Raw genomic sequence first — 13,161 nt, 5'->3', positions numbered from 1 at the left:
AGCCACCAACTTTTATCTATAGTTGGTCTTAGATAAGAATTTCCTGCTCCTCCCTCAGCACTAGACCTCAGCTTGTTATCAGTGTAGGAAGATACAGGGTCCAAGAGGGTTTTCGGATTCTCCCTGAAAGATAGAGGGCTGTTCTATAGTTTGTTCATCCACAAGGGATCTTCATCTGTGGCGTGGGGGCTAAAGGATTTGCTGCTCCAGATCCACTGGCTTAAGGCTTTTGCTTTGTGGAATGGGATTGCTAAGGCAAAAGGACTGGGTAGGGAGGCTTTATGTCCAACTCCTAGAAGCTGCCATTTACCTCCTTTATGTCTGCACCATTCAGTGCAGCTCTGTGATCTCCTGCCCCGCTCCCAGTCTTTCATTTGAGCACCACTAAGCTTGTGGGAAGAACAGCAACTACAGTCTCCTCTTGTGCCTAATACACTGATACACTTGGACTTTAACAATTTGTTAGGATTTCTGAATTTTCTCTTACTCTGCAAAGGTCTAAACATTGTGTCCCATTTCTTCTTGGAACTCAGGTTACTTGGTTGCCTTGCACCCTCAGCTGTTTGATATGCTCAAGAACATTTACAATTTTGTGGATTATCTGGCTTTTTCTTCATTGTAAGGGTGGAAGCAAAATTCCTTGCAGTTTTCACATCCCAAGCTGAAGTACAAGTCACATCTAAACTGAAAGCCTGGGCAGTTTGGAAAGTCTGGAAAGGTTGGTGAAAGGGGGAATGAATACTAGGTAGGCAACCCACAGTGTCAATTCCAGGTATAAATTAATAAATACAAATTCTACTAATAGGTTTTGTAAAGGAAAAGTTTGGCTTGCTTTGTTTAAGCAGTATATAGGTTGAGAGGCTAGGTAATCCTACAGTTATAAACAACTCTGCCTTTTAGTAAGTTAACATAACAGAAGTTTATTTATTTATTTATTTATTTATTTATTTATTTATTTATTAATGGCCACATCTGCAGCATATGGAAGTTCCCAGGAACCTATGTTGCAACTGCAGCAATGCCAGATCCTTTAACCCATTGTATCAGGCTGGGGATTGAACTTGTGCCTCCTCAGTGACTGGAGCTACTGCAGTCAGATTCCTAACCCACTGCACCACAACAGGAACTCCAAAAGAAGTTCATTTTTCACTCAAGCTATGCCTTCAGTGGAGACTGACAAGGCAGTGAAGAGTTTGGGGCTCTGTTCATTGTAAGAACTCAGAGACCTGGACAGATGGAGATTTTAGCTTGATATGGGCTCCTATCCTAACTGCAACAGTGAGAAGGGAACTTGGTGAAATACATTCGGTCTTTCAAACATGTTGCTTTCATTGGCCAAAGAAAGTTAGTTGGCCACAACTAATTTCAAAGAAAATGAAGAGCAGATTTTTCTGTCTGGGAAGAGAAAAGCCCTGGAACTATGTGGTGAACAACACTAATGAATACCATGGGGAGGAAAACTTACCTTCCCAACCCCCAGCAGAAAGATGTGCAGTTAATGTGTGATTGACTTAAGCTGAGCAGCATTAAATCCAAAGAAATCAGATTAATTTAAAATGAAATCTGCAAGGAGTCAGAATTTTAGCCTTTATATCATTTCCTGTTGTGATACAGAAATCTTAATATCGACAAAGTGATTAATTGGCAGAGTAAGTATAAAGCCTGTGATGGTCCCTGTCATTTCAAATCCATTAAGATTCAGAATCAAATTCTTCAGTTTCTCTACAAATTTGGTTCACTTTCCCAGCTTCCTTATTGTGGTTTTTGATACCACGATTTGGCAAGTCTTCCAAACGAAAGACTATGGCACAATTTTTATGTAACTCATATGTCCTGCTTTATGAAGGTATGATATGCAGTCATGTGCCTTTTAATATTAAAAGTCTCAATGCTTCCATCATGCTTACTGAGAGAACATCTTTCTTCCTCTCAGGAGTGCTCTTCCTCAGATAATTCCCATGATTTCAGGATTACTTTTCATGTGTAAAGGGTCAGCGCCAATCACTACATTCACCTGTGGGAGAGAACATTGGGAAATTTACTCAGACCCTGGAGAAATGTCATTGTCTGGAGTTCTCAATGTGGCTCAGTGGATTAAGAACTTGGTGTTGTCTCTGTGAGGATGCAGGTTGATCCCTTGCCTTGCTCAGTGGGTTAAGGATCTGGTGTTGCTGAAAGGTACGGTGTAGGTCTCAGATGAGGCTCAGATCTGGTGTTGCTGTGGCTATGGTGTAGCCCTGTAACTGCAGTTGCAGCTGTAGCTCCTATTTGACCCCTAGCCCAGGAACTTCCATATGCTGTGGGTGTGGCTGTAAAAAGAAAAAAAAAAAGAAATGTCATTGTCTTCAGCCATGTTTCAGCTGTGATCATGTAAGTAAGTGTATCAGTTTCTTGTTGCTGCTATGACAAATTACCTCACACTTAATGACTTAACACAAATTAATTCTCTTATAGTAGGTCAGAAATCTGAGTGATCTGATTGGGCTAACATAAAAGGTATTATCAGGGCTGCTTTCTTTTCTGGAGGCTCTATCAGAGAATCCAATTCTTTGCCTTTTCCGCTTTCTAAAGGCACCTCTCTCTCCATTTTCAAATCAGCAACGTATTGTATATCTGACCTTGCTTCCATTCTCACATCTCTTTTTTCTGATCACAGCCAGGAAAGGGTCTCAGCTTTAGAGAATCCATTTAATCATATTGGGCCCACCTGGATAATCCAGGCTAGTTTCCCCATATAAAGATTCTCAATTATATCTGCAAAGTTCTTTTGCCGTGTAAAGTAGCATATCAACAGATTCTAGGGATTAGGATGTGAACATCTTTGAGGGGCCATTACTCTGCCTGCCAAGGTGAGTGTCCTTATTGAAGCCACGTGATGGAGGTGGTCTGGTTACCTTATTGCAGCCTCTTTCCTCAATGCTACAATGACAGATTGTTAGTGACTGGAATGGTTTCTAGTTTCAGCTACATTCTGGAATACCTCATCTCTTGACTTTCATGTCTCTACTACGATTAAGAAGGAAGTCCCTAACACCCCTAGTTCTAGGCCCATTCCATGTCTAGTGACATGGAAAATTCACATTTTCATATTATGATTTTACTTTGTTAATGGTGAATAACATATTACTCCACTGTTTAAAATACTTCAATGCCTTCACATTGTATTTATTACAGTACTGAGCAGGCCCTGCATGATTTAGCCTTTGCATACCAATCATACCATTTTCTCCCTTGCTTAGGCAGGACAATCACACTGAATTTCTTTTGCCTCTCAAATGAACCGATCTTTTTCCTGCCACAGGATCCACACACACGATGTTCTCTCTTTAGAATGAATGCTTTTATTCATGCATTTCAGCTGGCTAACTCAGGTCTCAGTTTATGTTACTTCTTCAAAGACACTTTCCTTGTGTTGTTATAAATCTAAACTATGACCTTCCTATTATCCTCTTCCATAGCACCTTGTCATTTTCCTTTGTCACATATTTATTTAACTGTATTGTCAATTTCCTTAAAAGGACTCTAAGTACTATGACCGCAGGAAATATATACCCATCACTTAGCATTGTTTGGCTAAACAGGGAAATGTTGATTGAATTCCCACTGCCACAAGTACAGGTTTTAACTCTATTCAATAAGGTTATGAAACTTTTTTTTTTTTTTTTTGCTTTTTAGGGCTGCACCTGTGGCATATGGAAGTTCCCAGGCTAGGGGTTGAATCGGAGCTGCAGCTGCTGGCCTGCACCACAGCTCGAGACAACACTGGATCCTTAACCCACTGAGTGAGGCCAGGGATTGAACCCATTTCCTCATGATACTAGTCATACTAGTCAGGCTCTTTCCACTGAGCCACAATGGGAACTCTTGTTATAAACTTTTTTAAAGCAGAGACTAATTAAAGTTTGCTCTTCTACAACACAGTAGGCAGTGACTTAGACCCAATGGTAGGCCTTCCTTAAATATTCAATGAATCTTGGATTACTAATCTAGATGCCACTTCCGATTCACATAGCATACTATTTCTAAAATATTGCTTACATCATCTTAATTCCCTGTTAAAAAACCTACCCACCATTTCCTATTTCATCTAGTTCAAATTTATTCATTCTCCTAACTCACAAGTATGTAGTATTTTATAATCCTCACAACACATTCACTACTATACACTCTCTAAAATGATTTCTAATTGTTTCATTTGTATGGATGCCTTTGATAACAGGATCTGTGTCTTATGTTTTGACTTCCCTTTTTGTTCGGCACACAAAAAAGGCGCTTAATATCGAGGGAAAAAAACTCATCATTTAAAATCTGAACTAAAAAGTTGATTTATTATTTTCTATGTGTAGAAAATCACTATGCTTGTTTGACAGTTTCTCTGCTGATCTTATCTAGTTTTTGTGAAAGATGGAGTTCAGGGTTTGGCTGCCTTTCAAAGGTGAAAGCCGGCTGACAACAGCTGTGGAAGCATGATTGCTTTGCTGGAGAGACTGTTGACAACTGGCTGAATTTCACTAGAGACGTGTTCACTTGAGTCAAGCTGTTGCTGTTTTGGCTAACTTTAAAAAGTGGGAGGCTGTCACTGACAGGCTAGTTTTTTAGAGGCTTGTTCACAAGGCTGAGTGGCCATCTGTCTATTAATTGAGTTTAAAATCACTTCTGTTTGGAGTTTCTGCTTTGGTGCAGTGGGTTAAGAATCCAACTACAGCAGCTCGGGTGGCTGTGGAGGCACGGGTTCAGTCCCCAGCTCAGCACAGCAGGTTAAAGGATCTGGTGTTGCCACAGCTGCAACAGAGGCTGAAGGTGTGGCTTAGATTCAATCCAATTCAATCCCTGGCCCAGGAAGCTGGGAACTTCCATATGCTGTGGGTGTGGCCGTAAAAAAAAATTAAAAAATAGAATCACTTCTGCTCATTAGTTATTACCATAGCTACACAACCTCTTCCTAAGAATAAAGGGCTTTTAATATTTTTAAAAGAAATATTTATTGATTGATGAGTTTTTCAAATGTAAAAGAATTCTTTTTTTCCTCTTTATGGCCACATTCATGGCATATGGAAATTTCCTGGCCAGGAACTGAATGCCAGCTGCAGCAACAGCAGATTCTAAAAGAAGAGATTTAATGGAGGTCTAATGGTCTAATGTTTGACCATTCAAAGGGGAGTAATGTCATTCCCTTTCTACTCTCCTCAAGGTATCTCTCATCTCATTCTAACTAAGCAGGGATAATTGGGCTGAGTAGTCATGTAGATTTGATATGTAATGTCCTTTTTGGGCAACCAAATGATATTAATAGGGTTAAGTTAGAAGTTTCTTTCAGTTTCACAACTCATCATTGATCATGTCATGTAAATTTTTAGGATTGTTGTTACATTTGGGAAAATCTCAAATAGGATCATTTGTCTGACTTAAAGTTCAGGGCAGCATTCCTGTCGTGGCACAGTGGAAATGAATCTGACTAGGAACCATGAGGTTGTGGGTTCAATCCCTGGTCTCTCTCAGTGGGTTAAGGATCCCGTGTTGCTGTGAGCAGTGGTGTAGGTCATAGACATGGCTTGGATCTGATGCTGCTGTGGCTGTGGTGTAGGCTGGCAGCTGTAGCTCCAATTCGACACCTAGCCTGGGAACCTCCATATACTTCAGGTTTGGCTCTAAAAAGCCAATTAAAAAAAAAAAAACAAAAAAACAAACCCAGAATTCAGGGCTTTTGCACATGGCCCATGGAGCTGAAATGTCAGCCACAGCCATTTCGCAACAGAAACACTAGTCTGAGGTGCTGGGTGCCAGGCTTCTGTACAAGGTACCCTATGAGCAAGTGGCTCTAGACTAAGCACAAAGAAAAAAAAAGTTACTAAACTATGAATCAACATTGTGCTAATTCCTGGAAAAGTCAGGGACTTCAAAGAGTGTACAGTCTAATGAGAGAGAGAGAGACCCAAAACGAATACTGCTGGAGGATGCCTTGAAAACATCACTGAAAAGTTGAGGAAACAAGTATTAGGAGAAATGAGATAATGTGTGTGGTTTACTGAGCAGTTGAAGTACAGATGTTTCTGGCATGTCTCAGCCTATGGAATTCGCTACTTATACTCAGTAATGGAATGTATCCAGGACCACTTTCTTAGTGAACCTCTAAAAGAAAAATGGACTAGAGAAGCTATTTTTAATGCTCAGTGACTTATGTAATAAGAAGAATGTCTTATGAGAAAATAGTATTAGTGTAACCCTTGATGTAGCAGTCATTTTGAGCAGAATATAAAAGGAAGTCCAGGGTAATCTTACAGAGATAGATCCAGGGTGATTTTCATTTCTACTCCCTTTACGGGCAAGCTATCATTACGAAGAAGTCATTGCTGGAGGACATAAAGTTTTAGAAGATGACATTGATGAGGACAACTTTTAAAACAAATACAGTAATGAAACAAATTTTTAAATACACAAGACTTCATTCTGTAATGGAAGCAAATACAGTAATGAAACAAATTTTTAAATACACAAGACTCTTCATTCTGTAATGGAAGCAGAAGTAATTGTGAGCAAGTTTCGTATGTACTAGTCACGTTTTGTAAAATAAAGGGTTTTACAACTTAAGAGACAGGGTATTCAGTGTTTTTGCCATAAGACTAGTATTGCAAATTCACAGTTTCTGAGGCATGTGGCTGTCGGTGGTTTGCTAGTTGGCAGTTTTTTTTTTTTTTTTTTATTACTCAATGTTTGGCAGATATTTTTGACGTAATAAACATAATCTGTAAAGGTAAAGTTGACATTTTAACTTTGAGTAAGAACTAATGTGATTCTCAAGAGTAAATCGTGTATTTTGAAAATGGATATTTGGAAATATTTTACCATTGTGTATACTGTTGTTGAAAATGATATGTTAGCGATAAAAACTCCTATCTGCATATTAAAAAATGGGAACATTTTTAACCTGTTCAAAAATCTTCCAGATGAAGTATTTCAGTGAGTTTTTAACCTATTTGTTAAAAATATTAAAAAGTTGATGTCTTCTGATTAGATTGCAAGAACATTTTGTTAAATAAGGACAAAAGAAATTTTATTAGTGCAATTTTAAGGAAAACTTTATCATGGTTGATATAAAGGATTGAACAATGAATGTCCAGAGTGTCCCGTAGGTACAAACATACCTCACATCTTCCATTTAGTTCTCTCATATTTGGGCAGTCACTTTTTTTTTAAACCTGTAACAGCCAGTAAAATCACATCTTTAAACTTTTGTTTTTCCACAAAGTATAAAGCTAAGGTTTACAAAAATAATGAAGTATATTAATTACCTCTCTCATTAAAGAGATATTTCAAGTAAACAAACAAAAAAAGAATTTAGGGCACATCAGTTTTCTTTAAACTGATGACATTCTAACCAGTTTGCTGTGAATCTCATTAAATTCTCACAAAAGAACTTCCTTTTATTGGCCAAGCATTGATAAGCACTAAATAATTAAAAATTTATACATCCAATAACTGGAAGATTTTCTTACAGATTATCTTTAGGCTCCTTAAAGTTTTGCGTCTCCTCCACTATCTACTAATTTTTTTTTTTTGTCTTTTTACGGCTGCACCTGTGGCATATGGAAATTCCCGTGCTAGGGTTCGAATTGGAGCTGCAGATGCCAGCCTATGCCACAGTCACATCAATGCCGGATCCAAGCTGCATCTTTGACCTACACCACAGCTCATCACGATGCTGGATCCTTAACCCACTGAGCACGGATGTCCTCATGGATGCTAGCCAGATTCATTAACTGCTGAGCCACTGCAGGAACTCCCTATCCATACATTTTTGATGCTAGCACACAGGACACATTCAAATCTGAATATGACGTCTGGCCCTGTACCTTTGTTTTACAGTGCTGGGTGGGTCAGCACAATGGGTGGTAGGAGGCTTCTTGGATGCCACTCATATAATGGGACAGCTGAAAATAACTATACATGGAAGTGACTGTGAATTACAAAAATATATCCCACTAAACTCAAACCAAATGTATTCTAACTCAAATTCCCTTTGGTTAAATTTTAAAAACGACTTCTAGGCATTCCAACGCCATCTGACAAGGGCAAGCAGGACAGAGGGAAAATCAGTGAGGAAAGAATTAGCAGTCTAAAGACTGCAGTTAAAATTTTTACTTTTAAAAATTTTACAAAAACATATGGCTGTGTGAGCATATTGCTGGGGCTCCTTCCAGGGTCTTGGAAAGGGCTAGTGTAAATGATGGCCCCTGAAGCTAAGCTTTCTTATCTTCACAGTAAATCTCCCTTAAGGTCTGGAGCTATTTAATTTACAGGGTGAATTGCAATTTTCAGAGTCTGCTCTATATAGGGGCAGTGGATAGATTGATTACAGCTTCACTTGAGACGAAGATTTGTGGAAGAGATCTTTGCCTCCTGTGTCAAAGTGCTCCCTGCTGTTTGTTTAGACTAGTGGTTCTGAAACACTTGTTCTCATAATTGTTTCACACTCCTAAAAAGCACTGAGGACTCCAGAAAGCTTTTATGTGGATCATATCATATCTATCAACATTTGCTGTATTAGGAGTAAAACAAACATGCAAAATATTAATTCACTTAAAAACAATAAATAATAAATCTGTTACATGTTAATATAAATAACATTTTTTAATGAAAAATAACCATTTTTCAGAGCAAAAATAATTTGGTGAGAAGAGTGACATTTTACATTTCTGCAAATTTCTTTAGTATCTAGCCTAATAGAAGATTCTCATTCTTCTGCATGCAATCTGTTGCACTATCACAGGACATGTACTCTCTGGAAAATTCCATTGTTTTTCGATTCAGTATGAAATAATTTTGCCCTGTGAACCTGGAGACCACACTTTAAGAACTGCTGATTAGTGGGTCACTATATCACTATATTATGTTCCCTAGGGTTCTGAAAAGTACCCCCCTCTTTGACTATTGCTGTATCTGTAATAATCAACCCCAACTCCTAGATAAGAGTTAAATGTTAACTATTGCTATGCTTTTTAGCATTCATGGAAAACTTTAGAAAAAACAATTTTTAATGATTACCAAGTCTTAGAGAAGTCTCCTCTTTCACGGACACTTTCGCTTTCTTCCCTTTCTCCTTCATTGTCTGCTGCCTGATACTAAAGCTTTCTTTTAGGACGATAATGACTAAGACAAAGGTTGGACTATGACCAAACACAACACTGGATTCCTCACATGCTATAACACAATCTAATATTTACCAAGCCCTTTCTGTGTGCTAGGCATGTGCTAAATGCTTTATACACATTATTTAATTCTCATAACAATCCTAAGAGTTACCTAACGTCATTCGCATTTTGCAAAAGAGGAAGCTGAGATACAGAGAAGCTAATGCCCAGAGTTTTACGAGACTGAGCTGGGAACTGAACCCAGAAAATTTCCAGAGCGTGCAGTGCACTATCTACTGATAAAGTATAAAGATAAGCGATAGAGCGAGGTTCATATGAGTGTAGGTGAAGGAAGGAGGTTCGTAAAGTAAAAAGCCTCAGGACCAAGACAGCTGAGATACCAAGACATGAGGTACGGTGTTATTTTCCACCCGATTCTTCTTTTCTGCCTTATTTTCTACTCCCATGTTCTTATTCTTATATTTAATATAGTTCCCTGCTGGGAGTTCCGTCGTCCGAGCCTGAGGCTGATGGCGTAACCCAGGCGCTAAACAACCTGTTGAAAGGAGTGGGGCAAATCCGTAGTAACCACGGTAACAAGGGCGTGGCGAGGACCCTGCGCAGGCGCGCTACACCACACGCCCGCCCGCCGGCCCCTCCCCTCGGCTCCGGACTTCACCAGCTGGTGGGGAGTCTGGGGCGTGGGACGTGGGCAAAGGGTGGGGGCGAGGGCCTGGGGTGGGCGCCTGCGCAAACGCCTGGGCGCTGGTGTGATCGAGCTCACGTAGCGAGGGTTGCAGTCGCCTCCTCCCTGGCGCTGCCGTCGCGGCCTAGAGGTTATAAAAGGGCTAACTGGCTCCCTCTGCTGCCCAGTCAAGCCACCAGCGGGCTTAGGGAAGGGAGCCGGCTTGAGTGAAGGCGGTAGAGGACTGGAGAACGCGCAGCCCTCCCCTGCCACTTCTCAGGTGAGACGCTTCTCCGACCTTGGAGAATGAGGATGAAGTCCTTGGGTAGTCGTTGGGTACTGAGGCTGAAGTTCTTGGGCAGCCGCGGCCCTTTTCGGATGGCTCTGGGGGGTCTGGTCCCTGCCCTCTCTGGTGGGATGGCTCGGGGGCAGGGGTTCCCTGGTTTACTACCGCAGTACCTTCTCCTCTGTACCTTCCCCAGGTCCAGCGCCCCGCGCCTCCTGGTTGCCCCAGAGGCCCTTCCGCCCTCCTCGGTACTCCCCTTCCCACCTCCTCCCAGATTGGCGTCCCCGACTGTTGGGGCTGCGGCAGCCTCTGTCTCCGCCCCGGGAACCAGTACTTTCTTGAATATTCCTTCCCGAGGAGGGGTAACCCTGTTGATTTTCCCGAGCTCCACTCTTACCTGGTCCTCGCTTGCAAAGCTGACGGGTACGCGACGGTTTTCGGCCTCCAAATCAGCAGATGGTTAGCATGTGGCAGTGGAGAACTGATTTTAAAGCTTAGAGCTCACGCCGAAGCACTCGGGCGTTTTTACCCCCGCGGAAGAGTTGTCGGGTCTAGGAAGCGGACATACCCGGGGAAGTTCAGGCTCATCTGTTGCGCGCAGCGGTGCTGCCCGAGCAGCTAGACGTAGCCCCGGGCGGCGAGTTTCGGGCGGCTGGGTAGGGAAGTCGGCTGTCAGATTTCTCAGTCAACCGGGAAGCTAGTCTTCTTCCTTCCTTCTGCCACATAAAAATTTTAAAGGTACATGAGCTGCTCTCCCTCCCCACCCCCTCTGCTCTTTCCCAGCAGAATTTGATGCTTTTAAAAGTCCATCAGGAAATCGAATTCTGTGTTTGTGCGAGAACTTTGAGTTAAGCGAATGGCCCCCAGATGTATGTTTTCAGGGGGAGGAAGAGTGGTGTCATAAGTATGAGACTATTTCTCCTCAATCATCGAATGTATTAAATACAATTCAGTTTTTAGACACTAACGTCTTTGGCCTTCCAACAGAGTGGAGAAGATTCTTGGAATTTTGCACTGTTTGCTTTAAGAGACGAAGAACCTAGATTTCCTTTTAGGAATTGATCTAAAAGGCGAACGAGGCTTGCCAATTTCAACTTAACTGTTTCTTGTTTCTCTGAGAGCTGTGGCTCTTGGACTTTCCCTTGGAATGCACTCTGAAGGGATGAAATAGTCACTTCTGAGTGGGGGAAGGGAAAAGACGTGGCAGCAGTGTTCTTTCATCAACTTTAGGCTCTTTTTTTTTGATACAGGTTTTGGGAAGAAAGTATTTCCCCTTTTAGATTTAGATGTAGCTTATGAATGAGGCTAGTCTTTACCTAAAATAATAAGAAATATACTGTCCTTGTAGCTGGAACACTGGAATCTAATATATAAAACATTTTAAAGGGATTTTTCTCATCAAGTATCTATCAAAAAAATGGATACCTTAGGCAGGAAATATTTTAGCTGAAAGTCAATAACCTTGAGTATGTTTTGCCTTGATTTAAAATTTGAGTAGACATTCAGTGATTTTTGTTTAACTTTGACTTTTAGCCTGTGAATATAATTTCTAAATCTTAACTGTGAACTTCACATTTTACCTTTTCTTTCTATGAGAAGTGTAGGTTTTGTCACTTGCCTTTAAAAGTCATGTCAGTTTTGGTTTTGGAACATTATGCCTTCAGTCTACTTGGTAGATGATGGCAAATGCTTCTTTGAGATTGAACTTAGTTACTAGGGAAAGGACTGCTTTGTGTCTTTAGGTGAATAATGCTATTTGATGTCTTTAAATGAGTTGTATTTTGAGGTACTGAAAGCCAGGGACTTTGGTAGGCAGATAATGGTGTTGACCATTTTGTATCTTGGAAACATGTGAAAAAAACAGACGAAAGGCATTCCCTTTCAGTGCAGCAGGTTAAGGATCCAGTGTTATCACTGCAGTGGCTAAGGTTGCTGCTGTGGCATGGGTTCAGTCCCTGGCCCGGGAACTTCCACATATCATGGGCGTGGCCAAAAAACAGATTGAAAAAAAATATGCAACACTTAATTACTGCAGAAAAATTTAGACAGTGTAAAATTCTACTAAAAAAAGAAAGCATTAGGAAGTTCCCGTTGCGGCTCAGCTGTAATGAGCCCAACTAGTATCCATGAGGATGCAGGTTTGATCCCTGGCCCCACTCAGTGGGTTAAGAATTCGGCATTGCTGTGAGCTGTAGTGTAGGATGTGGATGAGGCTCAGATCCCCAGCTGCTGTGGCTGTGGTGTAGGCTGTCAGCTACAGCTCTGATTCAACCCCTAGCCTGGGAACTTCCATATGCCTCAGGTGGTGCCGTAAGAGGCAAAAAAAAAAAAAAAAAAAAAAAAAGAATTCATCTTACCAGGGTAGTCCAGGTTGTTACACTCGAATCTTGGCTTTTTGGTAAGGAGTTGTGTACTGACAAGTATCTTTCACAGGGCAAATATATTCAAGCTCTTTTTTTTTTTTTGCTTTTTAGGGCCACACCTGAGGCATATGGAAGTTCTCAGGCTAGTGGTTGAATTGGAGATAAAGCTGCCAGCGTGCAGCACAGCCACAGCAATGTGGGATCCAAGCCTCATCTTCGACCTACACCATAGCTCATGGCAACGCTGGATCCTTGACCCACTGAGCGAGGCCAGGGATCGAACCTGCCTCCTCATGGATACTAGTCAGATTTGTTTCTGCTGCACCATGATGAGAACTCCTTAAGCTCCTCTTTTTTTTTTTTTTTTTTTTGTTGTTGTTGCTGCTATTTCTTGGGCCGCTCCCGTGGCATATGGAGGTTCCCAGGCTAGGGGTTGAATCGGAGCTGTAGCCACCGGCCTACGCCAGAGCCACAGCAACTCGGGGTCCGAGCCGCGTCTGCAACCTACACCACAGCTCACGGCAACGCCGGATCGTTAATCCACTGAGCAAGGGCAGGGACCGAGCCCGCAACCTCATGGTTCCTAGTCGGATTCGTTAACCACTGCGCCACGACGGGAACTCCAAGCTCCTCTTTTATTCCAGAGATGCAGCCATAAAGCTTGTGAGCCTTCACTTCTGTAGAAGTAATGCCTTATTT

The 13,161-nt window shown here is 41.5% G+C and overlaps 2 protein-coding genes across 9 annotated transcripts in view; one reads left to right on the top strand and one right to left on the bottom strand.

Annotated features, from left to right (window-relative positions):
* Positions 1–10,631, bottom strand: part of NUDT13 (nudix hydrolase 13) — a 39,428-nt gene extending 28,797 nt beyond the window's left edge. Inside the window, exons 1-3 of one of the 6 annotated variants that reach the window (XM_047762503.1) lie at positions 10,497–10,624; positions 7,143–7,196; positions 1,908–2,014 (exon numbers count right to left, since the gene is read on the bottom strand). The gene's annotated coding sequence lies outside the window, so the exon portion shown is untranslated. Of the gene's footprint in view, positions 1–1,907; positions 2,015–7,142; positions 7,197–9,042; positions 9,764–10,496 lie in introns of those variants that run through there. The other 5 variants (XM_047762500.1, XM_047762501.1, XM_047762502.1 and 2 more) reach the window with 5 other exon arrangements.
* Positions 9,429–13,161, top strand: part of P4HA1 (prolyl 4-hydroxylase subunit alpha 1) — a 96,823-nt gene continuing 93,090 nt past the window's right edge. Inside the window, exon 1 of one of the 3 annotated variants that reach the window (XM_047762497.1) lies at positions 9,429–9,540. The gene's annotated coding sequence lies outside the window, so the exon portion shown is untranslated. Of the gene's footprint in view, positions 9,541–9,903; positions 10,094–13,161 lie in introns of those variants that run through there. The other 2 variants (XM_047762494.1, XM_047762495.1) reach the window with 2 other exon arrangements.

The sequence above is a fragment of the Phacochoerus africanus genome, chromosome 15 (genome assembly GCF_016906955.1).
Source record: "Phacochoerus africanus isolate WHEZ1 chromosome 15, ROS_Pafr_v1, whole genome shotgun sequence".
Classification (NCBI taxonomy): Eukaryota; Metazoa; Chordata; class Mammalia; order Artiodactyla; family Suidae; genus Phacochoerus; species Phacochoerus africanus.
Note: the sequence above shows the minus strand (reverse complement) of the source record. Positions and strands in the feature narration are given on the sequence as shown.